Source organism: Theropithecus gelada, chromosome 5 (assembly GCF_003255815.1).
Source record: "Theropithecus gelada isolate Dixy chromosome 5, Tgel_1.0, whole genome shotgun sequence".
NCBI classification, from domain to species: domain Eukaryota; kingdom Metazoa; phylum Chordata; class Mammalia; order Primates; family Cercopithecidae; genus Theropithecus; species Theropithecus gelada.
The window spans coordinates 39,418,916-39,443,841 of NC_037672.1; the positions used below are offsets into that span (position 1 = coordinate 39,418,916).

At 39.7% G+C, this 24,926-nt stretch overlaps 1 protein-coding gene across 4 annotated transcripts in view; it reads right to left on the reverse strand.

The window, feature by feature from the left end:
* The window catches only part of RBM47 (RNA binding motif protein 47), a 206,562-nt gene that overhangs the window by 42,107 nt on the left and 139,529 nt on the right, over positions 1-24,926 (reverse strand). For 3 of the 4 annotated variants that reach the window (XM_025384907.1, XM_025384908.1, XM_025384910.1), the window contains one exon: positions 137-259. The exons of the other annotated variant lie outside the window; for it this stretch is intronic. The gene's annotated coding sequence lies outside the window, so the exon portion shown is untranslated. The remainder of the gene's footprint in view (positions 1-136; positions 260-24,926) is intronic. 4 annotated transcript variants of the gene reach the window in all.

The following is a 24,926-nucleotide window of genomic DNA, read 5'->3' on the forward strand; positions in this document are numbered from 1 at the left end:
CTATATTCCACTAACGTTGCCACATGAACACAAACAGTTACACATTGTCCAAGCAGCAGGTATCTTGGTTGATAGGAATGAAAACTTATGTTCTTGCTGAAGTGGAAAGGAAAAGGACCAGAGGAAGTACACTCACCAAAACCACGAATGTGATTTGTCTGGTCCTTTATAAGATGCAGAACGAGAGTATACAGGCGAATTCAGGCAGCTTCCTTGGGATTTCTCTGTTCAATTTTTGGCGTGTCCTTTAAGGCAAATCCTAAGGGTTAAAAAAGAAATGGTTAGAAATATTTTCTATTTCAATATAATTTTCATATGTGCATTAGAAATTGGGGGGACAGATCCTCTTGTAGTTCCAAAGCATAATGGTTAGAAATTGTGGGGCTATTTTCTTCAAAAAATGAAATACCATTACTCTAATTATCATGTTCTCTACAAACCAAGAAGTGCAACTGCTTATCTGATTCTTAAAGAAACAAGGAACAGTAATAATAAGAAAATGACCAATTTCCTCCATTTGTGTTTTTCTCTCTGCCTTCTTCAGAGTGTGCATGACTTCAAGAGGCACATAATGTTTAAGAAGGAATACAGATGTAGCCTATACTTTACGCTTATAGACTCACAAAAAGAAGAGGTAGTATCCTTTAGAGAAATGATCATATCTAGCTCATGGACCTCCCAGCCAATTTGGGGGCTTATGCTTCACATCACTAACAGATCTTCAAACTATTCCTGCAGGGTCCAGAGAGGGTTCCCAAAGCCACTGAAGCAAGTACTCCACTTACCCACTACCAATCAGAGTTGGTATGAAAGAGACTTACTATTCTGCCCTAAAATGTAGACTTCAGACTCTTTTTTTTTTTTTTTTTTGAGATGGAGTTTTGCTCTGTCGCCCAGGCTGGTGTGCAGTCACATAGTCTCGGCTCATTGCAAACTCCACCTCCTGAGTTCAAGTGATTCTCCTGCCTCAGCTGCCTGAGTAGCTGAGATTACAGGTGCCCACCACCACGCCTGGCTAATTTTTGTATTTTTTAGTAGAGCTGGGGTTTCATCATGTTGGCAAGGCTGGTCTCAAACTCCTGACCTCAAGTGATCCATCCGCCTCAGTCTCCCAAAGTGCTGGGATTACAGGCGTGAGTCACTGTGCCCAGCAAAGTCAAGATTCTTTTGAGGATGTTCTTTGCATGGAGAGGCCCATGAAAAATATGATTTGGTGTTTTGGGATAATCTTTAATAAGTAATGATGCAGGAACTATTCAAATGAAAAGAATTTAAAGTTCAAGATAAAGATATTTCAGTTGAGGAATTAAAATATATCTTAAGCATAAAACTTTTATTTTTATTTCAATGTGTGGAAATATAATCTACCTGATTTTCCAAACTACAGAGAGCTCCCATCAAGCCACCTGAAGCTCCGAATAACTTATACAAGATTCAATATGGCACAGTGGTTTCAACACCAGACTGGGAACCAGAAGGCTAGTTTTAACGCTACCTCTGTCATGCCCGGTTCATTTCACCTGTCTAAGCCAAAGTTTACTCTCGTGGAAAAAAAATCATAAAGGAGGCCAGGCATGGTGGCTCACGCCTGTAATCCCAGCACTTTGGGATGTCAAGGTGGGTGGATCACTTGAGGTCAAGAGTTCAAGACCAGCCCGGCCAACATGGTGAAATCCTGTCACTACTAAAAATTCAAAAAATTAGCTGGGCACAATGGTGTGTGCCTGTAAACCCAGCTACTCAAGAGGCTGAGACAGGAGAATCACTGGAACCCAGGATGCAGAGGCTGCAGTGAGCTGAGATTGTGCCACTGCACTCCAGCCTGGGCGATAGAGCAAGACTCTGTCTCAAAAAAGTTAAATAACTAAAAATAAAAATAAAAAAATAATAAAGGAGTTGGATTATCAATAGTTCTCAACATTAAAAAAAAACATTGTGTTTGTTTTTTCTTTGTGTTTTAGTTGTAGCACACTTTTTTCCACCAAAAATCTAACCAGATGCAGAAACAACACCAATAAAACAGAAGCTGGTTGAAGTATGGGTAGAGGATGTTGTCAGGAGATGCCCCCAGTTCCATCATTCATTGTGTCCCTGTGGGGATACCGTAAGACCTTTAGGACTCCATAGGGCACAGTTGGAAACCTTCTGGATTAAATGGCCTTTAATATCACTTATAGCTCAAAATTATTCTGCCATAACTATCTTTATATTGGAATGACTGGGTGCTCAGTGAGATCCGTAACCTTATGGGAACACAGCAATAATACTTCATCATGATCTAGTTTTAATCTTGTTAACAATGACCTCCTGAAAGAAAAAAGCCACACCCTCAAATAAATTATAGAGCAATAGCTGTTAAACGATTTATGTTTCAATACACATAATCTTTACCCAACTGTGTGGAAAGATAATTCCTGAAATGCTGCATCCTGGATAATACCTAGTAATCAAGATCATAGCAGTTGATAAAAACTATGAAAACGAATGTACAAAGTACGAGAAAGTGTGTCTTGAAATTAACTGTACACCGTCTGGACAATAAAATAAAATTTAGACTCCTCCATCTCTCATCTACTAGCTAAGTAAATCCAGACAAGTATATTCAACTTTCCTGAGCCTCAGTTTCCACATCTATAAAGCAGAAATCATTCCTGGCAGGACCGTTGTGGAGAACAGAGAAAATATTTATGAAGCACCATTCTTGGCATATATTATTTGTGCAGAATTTTGAGTTTTCACTCTTTCTATAATGGTAAAATGTCTCCTTTAAAATGTAATATCAAGGTAATGAACATGTAAACTCTATGAATTGAAAGCAGATTATTAATATATAAGTGAAACACAGGATTCACGTAGTTTTGTGCTATATCATAAAAAGGGAAAGGAGGATCACAGATGTGCCTTTCATGGCTATTCAAGTAACACAGGACATTTCCCCAAAATAAAACACTTAGGGTCAATGTTTGTTTCCAGCAAAATCTGACTTTCCAGAATAACCCCAAACACAATCCATTTCATAATTTTTTTTTTTTTTTTTTTTTTTGAGATGGCGTCTCACTCCGTCACCCAGGCTGGAGCGCAGTAGCGTGATCTAAGCTCACTGCAACCTCTGCCTCCTGGGTTTAAGCGATTCTCTTGCCTCAGCCTCCCGAGTAGCTGGGACTACAGGTGTACGTCACCATGCCTGGCTAATTTTGGGAGGCCAAGGCCAGCAGATCGAATGAAATGGATTGTGTTTGTAGTTATTCTGGAAAGTCAGACTTTTCTGAAAACAAACATTGACCCTCAGTGTTTTATTTTGGGGAAATGTCCTGTGTTATTTGAACAGCCACAAAAGGCACATCTGTGATCCTTCTTTCCCTTTTTATGATGTAGCACAAAACTACGTGAGACATTTTGTATTTTTAGTAGAGATGGGGTTTTGCCATGTTGGCCAGGTTGGTCTTGAACTCTTAACCTCAAGTGATCTGCTGGCCTCTGCCTCCCAAAGTGCTGGGGTTACAGGTGTGAACCACCGTGCGTGGCCAGAATGTTTGTCATAAAAATCTTCAAGCAAAACCTATAAGTTATGTTTCTCTTGTGGCTTCACATTCCTCCTGACACAATATTGGATACTCCAGAGAAACCAGTTTGAGAAGGTTAGTTCTAGTCCAAACCTTTGATTTTACTATGAAGGAAACTGTCTTACCAAAGGTCACACAGTAGGTAGGAAACACAGTAATAAGATTTGCGGGGCAGTTCCTGGAGAAATGAGCTGGTCTCCAGACATTAACGGTGTTAATTCATTTTAGCTTCTCCCGCCCCCGAGCCTGGTACTATGAAATTGCACAGACATCGCTTACCCCATCATGGAGTCTTTATAAAAACCAAATGGGGAAGTTTGTAGATTCCAGTAGGAGGAAGAGGAAGAGCTATACTGACGGAACAACTGGTTTGTTTTAATGTTTCTGGGCATGTGAATCTTATAGCTGCTCATGACTCGTCTTCAACACAGGGGAGGACTTGAGGGCAAATATTTATTGGATGCTCCTGGCATCTTCTTAGTTTGCCTACCTTGATGTTTTTGCCCTCTCTTTTTGTGTCTTGACGTGTCATATGTAGTTTTGAAAGCTGTTTCAAGTCCATTTTTGGAATGACACATAGCATACATAAAACACTTGAAATTAATACATTAATTTTTTCGAAAAAGATGCTCCCGTCTAATATCAAGTCATGTCCTGTTCTACTTCTCTGAGTCATAAAGCTAGGCTAAAAATAACTTTCTTACTACAACCCTCCACCAAGGAATGAGAATTCCATTTCTTAAAAACAGATCCTTTATTTTTTTAAGAGGCGGAGTCTCGCTCTGTTGCCCAGGCTAGAGTGCAGTGGTGTGATCTCAGTTCACTGCAACCTCTGCCTCCTGGGTTCAAGTGATTCTCCTGCCTCAGCCTCCCAAATAGCTGGGATTACAGGTGCGCATCACACCACATCCAGCTAATTTTTGTATTTTTAGTAGAGGCGGGGTTTCAGCATGTTGGCCAGGCCGGTTCTGAACTCCTGACTTCAAGTGATCCGCCTGCCTTGGCCTCCCAAAGTGCTGGGATTATAGGCATGAGCCACCACACCCGGCCAGACCTTTCTTAAGATAAACCAATTGCCCTCACCCAAGGATGCTAGTACATAGGGTCCTAATGCTGCCAGGAGACCACCAGGTTGAGGGTCAAATAACAGTTCTAGTTGTCGCTTTGCCACCTGCACAGTTTGACCATGGCATACTACATAACTTTCTGAGCCTCAGGTTGTCACCTGTATATTGAAAGATCACCATTATAAGGATTACACAAGGCACGACATTTGAAAGCATCTCATAAACTAACCATTAGCTCCTGCCTGGACTTCTACAGTAGACTCCCAGCTGCTTCTCCCTGTCCACTCAGGCCTGCTACAATCAATCTAGGTCTCCTTGCAGGTAAAGGGACCATTTAAAAAATATACAATTTGGCCAGGCATGGTGGCTCATGCCTGTAATCCCAGCACTTTGGGAGGCCGAGGTGGGCAGATCACCTGAAGAGTTCGAGAACAGTCTGGTCAACATGGCAAAACCCTCTCTCTATTGAAAATACAAAATTAGCCGGGTGTGGCGGCACACGCCTGTAATCCTAGCTACTCAGGAGGCTGAGACAGAATTGCTTGAATCCGGGAGGCGGAGGCTGCAGTAAGCCAAGATCATGCCAGGCACTCTAGCCTGGGTGACAAAAGGAAGACTCCGTCTCAAAAAAAAAAAAAAAAAAGAAAAAAAACAGAAGGGTTTTATCACCCTTCTGCTTAAATCCCTATACTCTCCTCCCATTGCCCTTAGACTAAGTTTGTATCCTTTGTAAGGTCTGTAAGGCCTATAAAGAGACTCCAGGTCCTCCTCCAGCCTCATCTTGTGTTACTTTCCCCCTTACATATGCTGTTCCAATATTTCAGCCCTCACCAATTCCCCTGTCTAGCCAGCTTGCACTCATCCCAAACTTCATTCCTTCTAGAAAGCTATTCCTGCAGCCCCCCATGATATGCTCCCCCAACATCATATAATCCTTCATATAGCACTAGGTTGAACTGTATAAAATTGCTATTTTGTAGGACAAAAATGGTAGACTGTTGGCAATTTTCTTTGATTTAGCATTATAGTAATTGCTGTAATGCTAGTCATCTTGAGTCAGTTTTAAACTCTACCAGGGAAGAATCTAGATCTGACTCATAACTAGAATCCTAGAGTTCCACACCCAATCCAAGGCAATAGTAGGCACTTAATTGTTTAATTAGTCTGATATATTGTTACTACCTTTTTAATGCCAAGCATATAATTTTTATATTGTCATTAGTAGTTAAAAATCATGTTTTTTGCCAGGTGTTGTCGCTCACGCCTGTAATTTCAGCACTTTGGGAGGCGAAGGTGAGTGGATCACCTGAGGTCAAGAGTTTGAGACCAGCCTGATGAACATGGTGAAACCCTGTCTCTACTAAATACAAAAAATTACCCAGGCATGATGGCGCATGCCTGTAATCCCAGCTAAGGCAGGAGAATTGCTTAAACCTGGGAGGCATAGGTTGCAGTAAGATGAGATCACGCCATTGCACTCTAGCCTGGGCAACAAGAGTGATGCGCCATCTCAAAAAAAGAAAAAAAAAAAATCATGCTTTTCTTCAAATGCTATTGCTACATTCCATAGGACTAAAATGAAAACAGTGGAATGAAAAAAGAATCACTTTAATATTTTCATTTCTGGCATTTCTGGAAAGCACGAATTCTAGTAAGTGTAATATATATATATAAAACAAGGATAGAATTTAGCCCACTGGTAAGGTATCATTTATGGATTTTTTTTTTTTAAACTCAGATGTTTTTCACTGCTTGGCACAATAAAGGAGCTCTCAAAGGAAACCAGATAATTTGGATTTACCTCCTTGTACAGCTTTTGCCATGTGACAGCAAATCAGCTAAAGAAAAAAGATAGCATCTAAAAGAGTGCTAGACTTGAAATGGAGGAATTTTATAAGCTTCCCCATGACATTCAAAAGAAATGCATCCTGAAACATTCCCAAATCACCTTATCCTATGCCACATCCAACTATGTCTCTCATGAAATGAACAGAGCCAATACCCAGTCTAAACCAAATTGAGATGGTATATGTGGTAGGCTAGGTGAACTCACAACCTAAGTAACATAATAATATTAATGATAGTAATTACCATCAACATTCATTGAATGTTTATCATGCACTAGGTACAGCACTAAGCATTCCACATACATCATGTTATTTAATCATTGCTACAACCTCCTGAAGCAAGATCTATGATTCTACTCATTCTGGAGATGCCAGAACTGAGGTACAATGAGGCTGCCCATTTGTTAAGGTCCCTTAGCTGGAAGTGAAGAAGCTGGAGTTCAAACCCCAGGCCTTGTATGGAAGAATCCAATTGCTGCTGCACTCTAGTTTGGAAGAGTAGAAAGTTGAAATTTGTGTTATAACAAAAATGACATATGATTCTATATGCATTCTATTATAGCTTCAGTGTCAACATGAGGAGTTAAAACTGAATGGCAAATTCATGAATTGTTAAGGCCCACCAGATAGGAATTTTTTCAAGAACCCCAATATTCAGCTTTAAACAGTAAATTATATTCTCAGCCTAGGTTAGAAATATAGATAGGAGTTCAACTTTTTGGGTGACGAATAGAGAATATCAGATAGGCATAAATATCATGGGCCCAGAAATACCTGGTATTCTGACTTGTTTCCTAGCTTCTTAAAAAACTATCACATTTGAGAGTTTTTGAGAACTCAGAAACCCCGTGAAATGAGTAAACAAAACTGCAATTTCACTTTTTACTGCTTAGTTAGTAATCTCTAATCAGACAGTTCTTTCTTGCTAACATCTAACAAAATTATCTACCTCTTTCAAATAGCAAAGAAAATGAACATACTACCATTCTCACAGTGGAAATATAATTTTACAAACAAACACAAATTACTGAATCTTTACATACGATTCATAGATGGTGGTGATGAGATTATCACGCCCCTCCCCACTCCGTCTTTGTGCACTGACATTTGACCCTTTTTATAATATGCACCTTGTACCAGTGAAACCTAAGGCACCAGCTAGTTACTCATTAAACTCGGGTGCCGAGGGCTGACTTGTGCAAATTAGGCTGTTAACTGCCCAGGCTGGCCTCTGTGCAGAAGTGGAAAAAAGCAATCATCATAGCTGTGAAATTCTGTCATATTGGCAGAATTTAACTACAAATTGCAGCAATTCGTACCTGACCTCTGATCTGTGAAGTTGGTCTAAACCTTTGAACCTTAGCTTGGAACTGAGAAGCAGCATTGACTTATACAGGGGAAGGTGGCTCGCAAGTGTTCTCCACTGTGAATAGTTAACACTGTGACTGTCAGTCGCCCCCTACACCCACCTCGCCTAGAGAGTCAACCAGAGTAAAAGACATAAATAATGAGGATCTTGAGAGTGGCAGGCGTCTTACAAAAAGGCATTTGGAACAAATCTAATACAAGTATACAGTTTCAGGATGCAAGTCTTTTTAAATGAGTATGTCAAAGTAAGAAAACGGAATCTGCAATAACTGAAATTCTTGGACATTTAATACTTTGTGATATGCACATTAAAAAATTCTCTTTACAAATTAGACCAAAGTAGAGTTTAAAACAAAACACTTAAATACATTTTTAATCAAATGGTGCCATCTCTCATTTGTCACATTTTAAAATAAACGTATTACCTAATCTCTGTTATAAAATACAGACCCGTATTAAGCCATCTTTGGAAAAAAGCAATCAGGAAAAACCAGTTACACTTTTCTTTGAACCCAAACTTATCTTTTGACACTAAATATCAGATGTAGGCTAATAAATAAGTATAAGAATATGCATTTCTCACATATACATTTTGTTGCAATATTGATTCATCATAATGAGGAGGGAGAAGGGTTCATTAAGAGAGAGGAGCATTTTTCTTTAAAAGATTAGCTTCTACTTCAAATGCTATTCAAATTGCTCCATTGACAGACAGAGAGAAGTGATTAAAGATTCTACTTCTCTGGTCATTTGAGATATTAACAAATTTTGAATAGCATATAAAATATAACTAAACTATTACTTATAATGAAAGTGAAACTAATGTTACTGCTTAAAGCATATAACCTACACCTAAATAATTCCATTTCATAAATTTAACTATTGGTTTGAAAACAATGATAAGAGTCTTCTTATACAAGAACTTTTCTCTGAGAGGAAATTTCCTCATTGTCAACCTTTATATGCTAATTATCATAAAGTTAATTCCATTAACTTTTCCTTATTTTAATTTTCACATCTTAAAATTACAATTTCCTTCTCTAAACACTGACTCTGAAATGGCTTTAAAAAACAAATATGGGCGACATTGCTGATAAATTCCTGCTTCTTACCCCATGGTTTAAATAACAGGAGACTATAAAACAACAACAATACTGTGAAGATCTAGATTTTTCAAGCATATAAAGTGAAAAGCTGTTAGATGAACTGATTTTTTAAAAAATGTTTTTAACTTAAGAATTTGGTCTTCAATTAAAAAATGAACAATATGGATCATTTGTTTATCTGGCCTGATCTAAATTGCTTTAACCAAACACAATTATTTCTTCTTCTCTTCAGTTAAAACAAATAAGGTTTCCCCTACCTTTCCAATCTTGATCTGGCTGCGACAGGCTAACTGTAACGAAAGCTTTGCTCAAGCAACCTTCGCTCCCAATACCAGGAGCTGTGTAACTCTGTTATACATGGCACAGGGCTCCTCATTGGTCAATGAAATGAGCTTTGACCACTTAATGCCTTGGGAGTCACGTGCTAAGGGCACCTGGAATGAGCTTGAGTGGGTGGTACAGAAAGAAGGGAGGTGTTAAAACTGCCACATACAAAATGCTCAACAGCAACCTGAAACGGAATGGAAACCCCACTGTAACTGATGGATTTAGGGAAGGCTCAAGAAGACAAAAACTTTGCCAGTTCATAGAGGAGGGACGTTTAACAGAAATATTTTATTCAAACCCAAATAATGACCATAAGGAAACAAATGATTTTTCAAAATCCACCATCCTAGAACCAGATAGATGCCCATTACGTTTGTACAGCTACATGCAGAGATAAAAAACAATAATGCCTACCTCATCTAGGCTGTTGGGATTAAATAAATAAATATATGTGAAGTGCTTAGAAAAGCTCCTGGCATATAGAAAATACTCAAAATGTGTTACTAGGATTTCTTAGAAATGTTATATTTTTAGCAAGTGTTGCTTTTTCCCCTTCTCATTATCTCTGGGGTAGGTAACTTGGGTTAAGTACCCTGTGTCTAAAAGACTATTAACAATCATGTTGGCCGGGCGCGGTGGCTCAAGCCTGTAATCCCAGCACTTTGGGAGGCCGAGACGGGCGGATCACGAGGTCAGGAGATCGAGACCATCCTGGCTAACACGGTGAAACCCCGTCTCTACGAAAAAATACAAAAACTAGCCGGGCGAAGTGGCAGGCGCCTGTGGTCCCAGCTACTTGGGAGGCTGAGGCAGGAGAATGGCGTGAACCCGGGAGGCGGAGCTTGCAGTGAGCTGAGATCAGGCCACCGCACTCCAGCCTGGGCGACAGAGCCAGACTCAGTCTCAAAAAAAAAAAAAAAAAAAAAAAAAAAAAAAAAATCATGTTTATGATGATCAGTCTGGGAGAAAAAAAAATAGGAAAAAATTACACATGAGCCAAACCCTCACCTTATTTTAGTTTATCAGTCTGGAGCTAGAAATTGATTTACTCCTAAGAAGTGGAGACAAGTAGAAGAGGCACAGAATGAAAGAGAAGCAGGCAGTACAGTAGGATTTATGATAATAAAACCATCTGTACATAACAACGGATCAGGAGGACCTGAAGCACTTAAGCTGAGTAAATACACTCCTTTTCAAGCAGTTATGGGGTGGAACCTCATTGAAAGTCTCTCTGGAGGCTGAGTTTGTCGGTTCAGGCAATTGGAAAGTTAGAGGAAAAGGGAGCTGAAGCTGCCCTAGAGGAGGTCCTGAAAGCAATGTGACTTCTGTGTCCTCTGCATCGGGATTAAAGTGAGCTCGGCAGCACATTAAGAGAGGAAGGAGAAACTAACTGCTCCTAAAACAAAAATTTCAAAAAAAATATGGTCCCCAGTTTTCCCTGAGTCATCACTGTATCATTGTTAACCTTATTCAATTAAACCTTAGTAATTTGAAGGAGCCAGAGTTGGAAGTAAAAAGGCCAGAATGGGCCAGGTGTGGTAGCTCGTGCCTGTCATCCCAGCACTTTGGGAGGCAGAGGCGGGTGGATCACTTGAGGTTAGGAGTTCGAGACCAGCCTGACCAACATGGTGAAACCCTCTCTCCACGAAACACACAAAAATTACGCAGGTGTGGTGGCGGGCTCCTGTAATCCCAGCTACTCGGAAGGCTGAGGCACGAGAATCGCTTGAACCCAGGAGGCAGAGGTTGCAGTGAGCCAAGCTGGCGCCACTGCACTCCAGCCTGGGCGATACAGTGAGACTCCATCTCAAAAAACAAACAAACAAAACAAACAAAAAACGGCCAGAATGACAAGAACATTTTCAATCTATTCATCTACCCATATTTTTTTTAAAAAGACAGTTTTATTACTCCTATATAAAATAATAGCTATTGACAGTGATTATAAATTATCAACAAGTTAACATAGGGTCAAAATCCAAAACAAGTCTAAGATTATAACTATGTTAAATATTATATAAAACTAGATCGCTATGATCTGGCTGAAGGAACCCTGAAGCAATCCTTAGTTACTAAGGCAGTGTTTTCAAAAACTGATTTTAGACAAATTTAAATTCATCTTGACTACAAATGGGACACAGAAAATCGGTTTTTCTATAACAGTAATTGAGTATATTATATAAGAAAACGTTCTGGCATGTTTTAAGCATTAGAAAGAGAGTATTTTGAAATTTAGGTTTGGTGTGAGTGTGTGCACGTGTTTCTATACTAAATGTCACCAAAAAATAACTTAGGCAAAAACATAGGAAATAAACCATCTCAGGATGATGAATTTTAAGACTAAGGGAGTAAGGAGAAGGCAATTTTTCACTGAATACCTGAAAACAACAATTACAATTATAGGCTGCCCTAAACAAAAAATGAGCAAATTTTTCCTGCCTCGGCTTTGAACAAAGTTAATTTAAAAAATACGCGCACATATACACACTAGTTTTAACAAGTGCAAAAAATATAGAAAAGTACACAGAAAAAGCAAGTCACCCCTTCTACTGATAGTAGAAGTGGCTCCTAGTACACAGGCCTCTGTATAGGCTAATGTGCATCACAGTAGAAAAGTCATGCTACATGAGCCATGTTAACTTCTTGTTTTTCCTTTTAAGATGGAGTTTTACTCTTATTTCCCAGGTTGGAGGGCAATGGCGCTATCTTGGCTCACTGCAACCTCTGCCTCCTGGGTTAAAGTGATTCTCCTGCCTCGGCCTCCTGAGTAGCTGGGATTACAGGCATGCACCACCATGCCTGGATAATTTTGTATTTTTAGTAGAGACGGGGTTTCATCATGTTGGTCAGGCTGGTCTTGAACTCCCAACCTCAGGTGATCCGCCTGCCTCAGCCTCCCAAAGTGCTGGGATTACAGACACGAGCCACCGTTCTCGGCCACATTAACTTCTGTATAGTTCTGGCTTGCAACAAGCTTAAATCATCCCTGGAGGAGTGATCCTCTGTCTTTCACAAAGCATCTTTGAGTTAGAGTAGAATGAGAGCAGTTCTGATGTCTGAGGCTGTGGAGAAAAGAAAAATAAAAAAGTATAGATGCAAAATAGAAGCCTGGGACGAGATAAGCTCTGAGGTAGATTTGGAAAAACGAGTAAGAAACAGGACTCAGGTCCAGGAGAGGAGGAAATGGAGCACAGTAAGACATGATTATGTGGCCTATTTTAGACAGGATCTATTAAGGCCATTGTGGCATCCTGGTAAGAGAGTTATTATTATTTGTATTACTTTATTATTATTAGAGACAGGTCTTGCTGTGTTACCCAGGCTGGTCTCGAACTGCTAGGCTCAAGTTATCTAGCCACCATGCCCAGCCTACTTTTTAGTTTAATTTATCTAAAAGCTAAACTATAGCCAATGCAAAGATTATGTGAGTGTGTATTTGCTTTTGTATATAATAGTAGCATATCATTTTCCACAAGTATATTTGACACTATTTAGAATTTCAAGCCTTTGCTGAAATTGTTTATTGTTTTAACACATGACTAAAGCATAAAAGAAATTGCACATATGTGTGTTACATAGACATTCAGATAGTAGCTTTCACCTGAAAAGGTGTCAAACACTGATAATGAAATCACATAACTGTATTAGTGGTATCAGCAATAATAGTTCGCTAAGAAGCTAATTAACTGGTATTGAAAAACAGATGAAGTATAAAGCAGTATCCACAAGCCTATATGATTAAAGCACCATAGTATTTTCTTTCTGTTGTCTATTATCCTATTACAGCATCAACAGTCACAGAGAAGGAAGAATTAAACAATGGACATTGTCATATCTGATATTGTCCTTATCTGGACATTAGGAAAGATCTGTGGGTTGTCCTTTTAAAATTTTAAATGGTAGGCTGGATACAGTGGCTCATGCCTATAATCCCAGCACTTTTGGAGGCCAAGATAGGAGGATTGCTTGAGCCCAGGAGTTCAGGGCCAGCCTGGACAACATAGTGAGACCCCATCTATACAAATAATTAAAAAATTAGCAGGACATGGTGACATATGCCTGTGGTCCCAGCTACTCGGGAAAATTGTTTGTTTGAGCCTGGGAGGTTGAGGCTGCAGTGAGCCATGACTGCCTTACTGCATTCCAGCCTGGATGACAGAGTGAGATCCTGTCTCAAAAATAAATAAATAAATAAATAAATAAAAATAAAATGGTACCTTTTCAATCAGTGTCCTTGGTTTATTTACTTATTTTTGTTTCTAGCTATGAAAATAAGTTTATTTACTTATTTTTGTTTCTAACTATGTTGCTCAGGCTGGTCTAGAACTCCTGGGCTCAAGTGATCCTCCTTCCTCAGCCTCCCAAGTAGCTGGGACTACAGTATGCACCATTGTGCCCAGAGGTACAACTGTTTTAAAGATTAAAATTATAAAGGTAACTAACATTTGTATATTTCATCCCTTCAAAGTGCCTGACACGGGTCTAGGTACTGGGGCTATAGGAGTGAGCAAAACAGACAAAATCTCTGCCCTCATGAACGCCATAGTCTCACAGGGGAGTCAGGCATTAAATGAATGCATCAGTAAAATATATAGTATGCTAGATTGTGAAAGAACTAAGGAGGAAAAAACAGCAGGGTAGGAGAATAGAAATGTGTGTGTTGGGTGGCGGGTGGGGGAGGTTATGTCTGCATAATCTCTGAATTATAAGGGAAACTGTATTTACCATTTATTAGCTATAAAAATTAAGCATGCTAATCCATTCGATTTTTCATGGGATATGCTATTAATATAAACTCATTTAAATCACATGTCTTAGCCAGGTGTGGTGGTGCACACCTGTGGTCCCAGCTACTCAGGAGGCTGAGGTAGGGGGATCGCTTGAGCTCAGGAGGTCAAGGTTGCAGTAAGCGGTGATTGCACCACTGCACTCCAGCCTCGGCAACAGAGTGAGAACTGCCATCTAAAAAAAAAAAAAAAAAAAAAAAAAATTATATATCAAGTACTTCTTGCTTACATGCTAGTGGCTATTCAATGTGGAAACAGGCAAGGCAGGCCGGGTGCGGTGGCTTACACCAGTAATCCCAGCACTTTGGGAGGCCAAGGCGGGCGGATCACCTGAGGTCATGAGTTCGAGACCAGCCTGGCCAACATGGTAAAACCCTGTCTCTACTAAAAATTTAAAAATTAGCTGGGCATGATGGCAGGCATCTGTAATCCCAGCTACTCAGGAGGCTGAGGCAAGAGAATCACTTGAACCCGGGAGGCAGAGGTTGTAGTAAGCCAAGATCGTGCCATTGCACTCCAGCCTGGGCAACAAGAGTGAAACTCCGTCTCAAAAAAAAAAAAAAAAAGAAAAAGAAAAGAAAAGAAAAGAAGAAAGAAAGAAAGAAAGAAAATAGGCAAGGCAGCTGCCATCTCAAATAAAGTGGTAGGATCCTGGTACAGGAACTACAGAAAAAAATCCAAGAGAAAACATAATGCTTTTGGATAATGATTTTGAAGCAAACGTGATTTCCCATGTCTTTCTCGGGTTTGCAGGAACTTCAGATAGTTTAAAATGGCTAGGCTGTGGGCTGCTCTGGGATCTCCATTCACCCTCACTCCGTCTTATTCCCATTCCCTCTACCCTCTTTAAATCACAGTCTTTGGGCCCACCCTGAGTGCTCACCTACTGGACCAAATCCCTATCCCTTAGAAAGGTTCGCTGATGGGGCGAGACTGACTCAAAGAGGAAGAAGGAAGGGATGAGAGTGGGTGGGGATCAACCTTTTTCAGGATAATATAAATTTAAATTTATCACCAAAGCACAATCAGTCTGTGTTCCCTACTTTCTTGTGTAATGGGCAGTCATGAAGCCCACAGACCTCAAGCACCCATGTCTGCTACATCCAACACTGACAAGAGTACATGTGGGAGGCAGCCACTTCAATTCATCACCTCCATCTGTAATAAAATAACTGTAGCTAACTCCTATATACAGCCCCTTTCCTTCACCAGGCACTCTTTTAAGCATTTCACATATATTAACACATGCAATCCCCATACATGGTTGAGGCAGGTACTAGTATCATCTCCTTTTTTTTTTTTTTTTTTTTTTTTTTGAGACGGAGTCTCACTCTTACTGCCCAGGCTGGAGTGCAGTTCCATAATCTCGGCTCACTGCTACCTCCACCTCCCGGGTTCAAGTGATTCTCCTGCCTCAGCCTCCTGAGTAGCTGGGATTACAGGTGTCCGCCACCATGCCTGGCTAATTTTTGTATTTTCAGTAGACACAGGGTTTCATCACATTGGTTAGGCTGGTCTCGAACTCCCGACCTCAGGTGATCCACCCGCCTTGGCCTCCCAAAGTGTTAGGATTACAGCCATGAGCCACGGCACCCAGTCTCATCTCCATTTTATAGATGAGAAAACAAGAAATAAAGTAATTGTTCCAAGACCAACAGCCAGCAAATAGTGAAGTGAGGATCCAAACCTAGGCATTCTGGCTCTTAGACATCATACATTACCGCCATGAGCTAAGTAGATAATCTTCTTTCTTTCCTCCTAATTAGCTACCTCTCTATCTACCTACCATGTTTCACCTTGCTGCTCTGTCAGCCTGCCAGGGACAGGAATTTCTGTACTAAACCAGAGAAACTTTGGAACTTTGAGATGACATCTTTGGAGCTAAGTAGGAAACCCTTTAATGTTCGATGAATGAAAGCATAACTTAAGAAAGCCACAAAATTTAATTTGAATCTAAAGAGAATTCTCTTCACATTTTCTCTCTAAGCCCTTCCTCTATCTGAGGCAGCACTCTCCATTAATTCTTTGAAACCTGCTAGATTTCATGGCCATCCCTTTCTGTCTGTCCCTCTAACATAGCAAAATGTAGCATCTGATAAGCTAAGTAATTATCAGTATTTACCTCATAGATTCTGTGGTAGTTTTAACAGACTTCTTAATCTTAAAAAGAGAAAGTTCAGAATAAACATTGAATGCTGGTAGAGAGAGGACACCTATCAGCAAGTCACAAATCATGTGTAACATTGTAGCCTTTTGTTCCACTCGCTAGAGAAAAGCCAGCTACATTGTCATAATGTGAAAAGTAGCTATTTTTCCTCCTGAGCCAGGAGGAACAAGGCAGTCAGGTTAACAAGGGCTCAGGAAGCGTGTGGTTTTGCCAAGTATTCCGTGAGTTTTACTCTTTAATAATCAAATGATATCTTAATAATTTCCTCAAAATTGCCACAAAAATCCCCTAAGTTCTGGATTTATCAAGTACTATGCTCTTCCATTCCAACTGGTGTTTAAGGAGCACTTTCTATAACATCCTGAGATGTACTCAAGCCCTGGGGAAGTGCAGTGAAAGACCTCAGCCTCCAGAGTAGCTGGGACTACACGTGCACGCCACCACACCTGGCTAATTTTTGTATTTTTAGTAGAGACGGGGTTTCACCATGTTGGCCAGGCTGGTCTTGAACTCCTGACCTCAGGTGATCCACCTGCCTTAGCCTTCCAAAGTGCCGGGATTACAGGTGTAAGCACCTGGCCTAGCATGCATTCTTATTTACAATTGCATCAAGCTGCAAACAGAGGCAATCACAAAGCCCTACACGTCAAAATATATATTCTCTGTAATTGTTTACTTTGTGATTTAAAAAGTAAAACACCTCTTTCCTGAAGAATGTTCCTTATTTCAAGAATTGAGCATTCCTAAAATTGGAATAAACTTTAGACATATTTTATGATCAGCCAGGAAACGGAATCTTATCAGGGGCTTGATAAGCTGGCAAGTTACTAAATGAGTTACATGGAGTCTGAAAAGCTTTGAAAATTTTTCTTCTTAAGACCTTGGGGTTCAGTTCTTATTTAAGCCTAGTTACCTATTCGACATATTCTTTTACCACTTTGAAAAGGGAGCTCTTATTTTTTGAAAAATAAAAGTAGATACATCAAAGAAATTTGAAAGCAATATGGAAGTAATTGAAATTATTCAAAAAAAATCAAACACTAAAACTTCAGCTGTGATGGATCTATAAAAACTGGTTACACTATTAATGATTACAGGTGAAATCAGAAACACAAGAACCTCTTTAAAAGGTCAACTGCAAGGCTGATCAGTTTAGATGGGATGCTAAAATTAGTGAGGAGTATAAGCTCAGGAAAAAGAACAACATAAAATGCTAGTGAAGCAAATCGTTTAGACACAATGAGCCTGATTTTCATGAGCAAATGGTAACTTGGCAAGGCATTCAATTTTGAATTGGTTGTAAGAGTCACTCAATTGTTCACCAATGGCTATTGATCCTACTATGTGTGGCTTTGTTCTAGACCCTGAAGATTGGATGGTGACAGGCAGAGGAGTCCCTGAAGAAGAGAACAACAAGAAAGGGGTGGGGCAGTGGAAGCAGAGGGAGCGAGACAGGCAGGGGTCAGACAGGAGCATTATAACACCCAGGCGAGGACTTCAGGTTCTCCTTGGTTGATTGGAGGATTCTGAGCAGAGAAGTGATGTGATCAGCTTTTCTGTTTTTTTAAGATCACTGGTGTGCAGCCGGGTGCAGTGGCTCAGGCCTGAAATCCCAGCTACTCGGGAGGCTGAGACAGGAGAATTGCTTGAACCCGGGAGGCAGAGGTTGCAGTGAGCTGAGATCGTGCCACTGCACTCCAGCCTGGGTGACACAGCAAGACTCCATCTCAAAAGAACAAAAATACAATACAATATCACTTTTTAATCAACCAATAAAATTAGCTAAAATACTTAATGAATAGTGATTAAGTGTCACACTTCAGTAAGACAAGTATGAAAACATCAAAACCCTTCTAAAAATGAAATTGCATAGTGTATTCGAAGAGCTTGGAAATGTTTCTTTTTGCTTAGCAATGATGTTATTATAAATCTATCCTTAAGAAATAAGAAAAAAATCATGTTCACCTCAAAATTCTTTATAATACATTGAGAAACAATCCTTATAGGAATGGTTAAATAAATGGTGACACACCAGCCACTAAAAATTACATTTATGAAGAATTTAATGTCATGAGTAAAGGTTCACAATATATGAGCTTAAGAAAAAAGAGAGTAGAGAAAAACTTTATGTACAGTGCAATTTCTACTGATACTATAGTAATCAAATGAAGAAAAATATAACAAAATATTGACAGTGGTTGTCTCTGGATAGTAAGAATATGAACACGGGTGATTAAAATACATATATAATACATGTATGTTAAATATCTGTAACATATGTTACTTTGATCAGCAAAACTTTAATGATTTGATAAAATGAACCTATTTGTTCTGTCCCTCATTCTCTCCATTTCCACCCATCATTACATTCTGCCAATTCTTTTCTTTCCCTTTCTTCCTGATTTAGTTCAGCACTAACCATGCACAACCTCCCACGCCCACCCGTTGGGTTTCCTACCTGACATCTTTCCCCACTAACTGTCCTGAAAGCAGTAGGAAGAACCATTTTCCTTAGGTATGGTTGGGATCATGTTACTCCCATGAAGGGAATTTGAGGTGATCCTTGGTCATCCATAACATTGCAGGCTTTTGATCATGAGCTGCAAATCTCTGGTTAACTTATGATTACAAATCACTGCATAATTTCTCTTTGTTCCCTTCAACCTCAACAGATACACACCCACACAAAAAATCTCCAAGGCTACCTTCCTTCCTTCTCTATCTACCAGATTCTTATTTTCCTTTGTAACTCTCCTCTTGAATGACCTTCCCCCAAAAGGACTTTTTTTTAATCCAGGTATCTATCTTTTTCAACACAACTTTACTCACTGCCACACCACTTTAGCATTTCTTCTTTTCTAGATATTCGGCAATTGTGTATTTGTCATTTGGGATCAAACCTGATTCCTGTTTCATCACAACATTGCCTAAACAGCAACGCTTCTGACTCTACATTTGAAAATTAAAGCTTATATACAAAGTTTAAGACTGTCTCTTGTTTTTTTGTTGTTGTTGTTTTCTTTTTCTTTTTTGTTGTTTTTGTTAAGACTGTCTTGTAAAAAATGTTTGTTTGCACAGTTGTCGCATGTTTGCATGACAAGCTGATTATGGTTCCTTACAAAGTATACCCAAGGTATTTGCTCTCAACCTTTTCTCTCCACCCTGTGCGCACACACAGAAATTCACTAACATGGGTGCTCAGCAATTGTTATTGACAAGAATTCCAAACAGTTGGTCAAATGACTTTTTACTTACAACATGGAGCCATAAGTCATAATAAGATAATTTAACTTATGAAGAATCATTATGAAATAAAGACTTAAAGCTCAATCTTGTTACCTGTTTGGTGAACAACTCTGGAAAGTCAGGATAAAGGAAAGCCAAATTGACAGCTGCTGTATCTAAGCGGTTAAGAATATGCAGATGGGATCCTCTTCTGTTCTCCTACCATGTTTGTTTCAAGATTCCAATTTGAAATCTGTATGTGCCCCCTTGACACCTCAATGCTTTGTCAAGCACCTCGTTTCTCTGGCTTTAGTTTTACAGACAAAGAAACCAAATAAATGGTGATGGAGCAGCTTATCACAGTATGTTTTTAGAAACGCCAATGCTAAAATTACCAGTCCCCAAGTTCCAGGTGAAATTACTATAAGAATTAAATGAGAACTACTTTGATCTGATGCGTTAATGAAAACGATAGTGTCAGTCATGATTCTGAATAAGTACTCAAATAAACAATTTTAAAAATTGGGACAAAACACTACTATGAGAATATACTGTTATAAAGAGAAAATAGGCCAGGCAGGGTGGCTCGCTCATGTAATCCTAGCATTTTGGGAGGTCGAGGTGGGCGGATTGCTTGAGTCCAGGAGTTTGAGACCAGCCTGGGCAACATGGCAAAAGCCCATCTGTAAAAACAAAAAAAAGAAAAAAATACAAACATTAGCTAGGCATGGTGGCATGCGCCTGTAGTCCCAGCTACTTGGAGGTCTGAGGTGGGAGAACTGCCTGAGCCCAGAAGGTCCAACTGTAGTGAGCCATGTTTGGGCCACTTCATTCTAGCCTGGACAATACAGCAAGACCCTGTCTCTCCAAAAAAAAAAAAAAAAAAAAAAAAAAGAGCTTAGTGTGGAGAGTTTAGAAACTAAATACAGTAGCTAAGGAAGAAACTGATTATTTATCTGAATTTCAAATTGAACTCAACATTGGTCCCAATCACTCTTTTTCTTTTCCCAAGAACTCAGCATTAAATGGAATTTTAAAACATTTATTAAAACAAAATCAAAGACAAACTACAATTAGGAGTGTGTCATTAAAGAGTCAATTTCCTTAATATGCCAGAGTGCTTCCATATCAACAAGAAAAATACAACACAATACATATGAGCAAAGATATGAGCAGGCAGTTTGCAGAAAAACAAAATTCTATGATGAATAAACATGAAAATAGTTCAGGCTGGGCGCGGTGGCTCAAGCCTGTAATCCCAGCACTTTGGGAGGCCGAGACGGGCGGATCACGAGGTCAGGAGATCGAGACCATCCTGGCTAACACAGTGAAACCCCGTCTCTACTAAATAAAATGCAAAAAACTAGCTGGGTGAGGTGGCAGGCGCCTGTAGTTCCAGCTACTTGGGAGGCTGAGGCAGGATAATGGCGTAAACCTGGGAGGTGGAGCTTGCAGTGAGCTGAGATCCGGCCACTGCACTCCAGCCTGGGCGACAGAGCGAGACTCCGTCTCAAAAAAAAAAAAAAAAAAAGAAAATAGTTCAACTTTATTCAAATCAAACTTTGTCTGATTAAAATAGATAGAAATCAAAACAGTGAGTCCTACTATATCAGCAAAAATGTTTACATTTGGGCTGGGTGCAGTGGCTCATGCCTGTAATCCCAGCACTTTGGGAGGCCGAGGCGGGTGGATCACTTGAGGTCAGGAGTTCGAGACCAGCTTGGTCAATATGGCGAAACTCCATCACAGATTTAAATGGAAGTTGTAAAATCTTCCCCCCAGTAGAGGATCTTTAGAGGAAATGGGGTGAGGGTTGGGTAGAGGGCACATGGATTGAGAAACATTGACTGTGATTCCTATAAATTTAGAAGTTCAGGCAGAAGGACTTCCCCCATGTGACTAGGATTCAACAGAACACACATCCTATTTAATAACAAAGGCATTTATGCAGCATTTATTCTATGTCTCTGGGTAATTTATGTTGCTTGATCTTGGTAATGTGCAAACATTTTTAGCCAGTTCTTAACTGTCAGGTGATCTCTGATTGTTGCTGTTTTCTACAGTTGTTGTCTAGATACTCACAAGGATTCAGGTTTATTTTGGATCCTGAAGTCAAGGCTACTATTTCTTTAAGCACTCACCGGAGTGAAAGAGTCCTAAGATTTCAGTAGCCATGAAAAAATTATTATCTGTGCTCCCCCAAGAGGGAGAGACAACATGAGCAACCTTAGGATGGTCAAGGGTCATCTGTTAGATCTTTGAGACTCAGTGGAGCCTTCACTGGGGATTGGCAGATGGAACTGAAAGCGACAAAAAAGACCCCAGAGGAATCAGGTCTTGGGAACTCAGATTTTCCTCAAGGACTCCTCCATCTGATGTTAGTAATTTCAGCTCTACATCATCATTTCTTTTCTTGCCTTTTCCTTTTTTAAAGACGGAGTCTCACTCGGTCATCCAGGCTGGAGTGCAGTGGCGCGATCTTGGCTCACCGCAAATTCCACCTCCCAGGTTCAAGTGATTCTCCTGCCTCCCAAGTAGTTGGGTCTACAGGTGCACACCACCATGCCCAGCTAAGTTTTGTATTTTTTAGTAGAGACAGGGTTTCACCTTGTTAGTCAGGCTGGTCTTGAACTCCTGACCTCAAGTGATCCACCGCCTTGGCCTCCCAAAGTGCTGGGATCACAGGCGTGAGCCCCCATGCCTGGCCTCATCATTTCTTTTTTTATCAAAAACCAGACAGTCAACTAGTCAACCCCTTTGTGCTCATCTTTCACGTCCTGGCATAACACTTCGTAAGCATAGCTACACGAAGAATAAGAATAGCAAGCCCAAAGTATGAAGAGATAAATCAAATTTAATTATTATTAATATATTATTGATTATTCCCACTAAATTTAGTCTTCCAAAAAAAAAATCTACTTGGATAAAATTCATGTTGATGGATATACCAAAGAAAGCTGGTTATCCATTTATACGCTAGTGAATTTTTCTCACTTTCCCCCTATATATAGTCTAGCATTTTGTAATTTCTCTGTACCTACAGGGCCAGAGGAGGGGAAGAAAAGGAATGCACATCCTTTCTGTTCTTTAGTGAAGCTTCGGATGAAAGGGATTAATAAGAGTTAGGGGTGAGGGAAAGAGAGAGAGAGAGAGAGAGAGAGAGAGAGGCTGGGCGTGGTGGCTCACACCTGTAAATCCCAGCACTTTGGGAGGCCAAGGCAGGTGGATCACCTGAGATCAGGAGTTCAAGACCAGCCTGGCCAACATGGTGAAACCCGGTCTCTACTACAAAATTAGCTGGTGTGGTGGCATGCACCTGTAATCCCCACTATTCAGGAGGCTAAGATACGAGAATCACTTGAATCCAGGAGGCAGAGGCTGCAGTGAGCAGAGGCTGCAGTGAGCCGAGATTGTACAACTGCACTCCACCCTAGGTGACAAAGCAAGACTGTCTCAAAAGAAAAAAAAAAAAAGCAGGGGAAAAAAAAAGGAGGTGGGGGGAGAACTTGAGATGCTATAAAATGAAAATTAGAACTTTTCAGTGAGTACCATTTTCATAATTTATGGTACTTCCATCCTGAGCATGTCTCAAATTTGTTTAGGAAAATATTTTCTTCTCATACCATCATTTGTTCTCATATCACCATTATAATATGGGTGGATGATCAAATAAGCAAGGCCTGCAAATGGTCTGAGAAAAGAGCTCATTTGGAAATAACATCCTGGGCTTTGCAACCACAGTGAGAAGTGTATCTCAGCACCTGGTAGCAAATGCAGGTGAGGTCCACCCTGGTAGTACATACAGGTGAGTTCATAGATGGTTGGCAAAGAGGTACAAACTAATGGAAACACAACAACAAGCTCTGTAGCTACTTTACATGGAGTTGACTAAGCAAAGGCCCATCTGACCTAACAACAAGATGAGAATATTTACTCTTTATTCAACAGTTGTTACCACCAGTTCTGGGTGCTTCACATACGCTATTTCATTTAATCCTCACAACAACCCTATGAGGTACTAATTATCTTTCTATTTTGTAGATGTGGAAACTGAGGCTTACAAAGATTAAATAAGTGTTCAAAGTCTCACAACTATTAGGTGGCAGATGCAGAATTCACATCCAGGTTCCCAAACCCCAGAGCCCAAGTTTTTGCCCCAGAATCACAATGCTATCTGGACTGCACCATAATGAAAGAGCTGTGTGTCAGTTTTACTCTGTATACCCCCGACATGTATTCAGTTGCCCTGTTAACTCTGTCCTCAAAGCAGAAAATTTGCATGCCCTGACTGTTTCAGCATTGGTCATTCATACTCACAAACTGTCCTGTAAAATGGAGCTTGGGAGAAAGGGGGTAACAGTTAAAATACAGTAAACAATCTAAGCTTTCAGTTTAAGAAACCAGAAAAAAGAAGAGCAAAATAAATCTGAAACAGATTAAGGAAGGAAATAATAACGATTTAGATGGGAATAAAGCAAATACAGACTATAAAAACAAAATAAAAGTTAATAAAACCAAAAGTTGGTTCTTTGAAAAGAGCAACAACATTGACAAACCACTAGCTAGAACGACAAAGCAATGAAAAGACTCAACTTACTAAACTCAGGGATAAGAGAAGTGACATCACTACTGATCTTCTAGAAATAAAAAGGATAGCAAAGAAATACTATGAGCAATTGTATGCCAGCAAATTAGAACACCTACATGTAGAGGAGAAATTCCTAGAAAGATGCAAAGGGCCAAAATAGACTCAAGAAGAAATAGAATACCTGAATAGACGTATAAGTAAATACACTGAATTTGTATCACAAACATTTTCCACAAAGAAAAGCCCAAGAACAGATGGCTTATCTGGAGGATTCTATCAAATGTTTTAAAGTCTAATTACCAACAATCCTTCACAAATTCTTCCAAAAAATAGAAAGGACTAGAACACTTCCCAATGAGGCCAGTATTATAGGCATACAAAATACAGACAAAGATATAAGAAAACGACAAATCAACGCGTCTTATGCATTTGGACTTTTTAATAATACACAACTAAATACTAACAAACTGAATTCAGCAACATGACCAAGTCTGATTTATCCCAGAAATGCAAGATAGCTTGACAGATGAAAATCAATCAATGCAATACACCATATCAACAAAAGACAAAAACTATACACAATAATCTGAATAGATCCCAGAAAAGCATTTGATACAACGCACCAACCTTTCATAACTAAAACACTCAACATATTAAAGCAGAAGGGAACTTCTTCAATCTGATAAATAACATCTACAAAAAACCCGTGACTAATACACTTAATGTGGAAAAGACTGAATGATCTTCCCATAGGAACAGCAATGAGGATGTGAACTCTCATAACTTCTATATGCAACGCTGTACTTGTTTCCAGCCAGGATAATTAGGAGAAAAAAAAGAAAAAAAGAAAGGGGATCCATACGGGAAAGGGAGAAATAAAA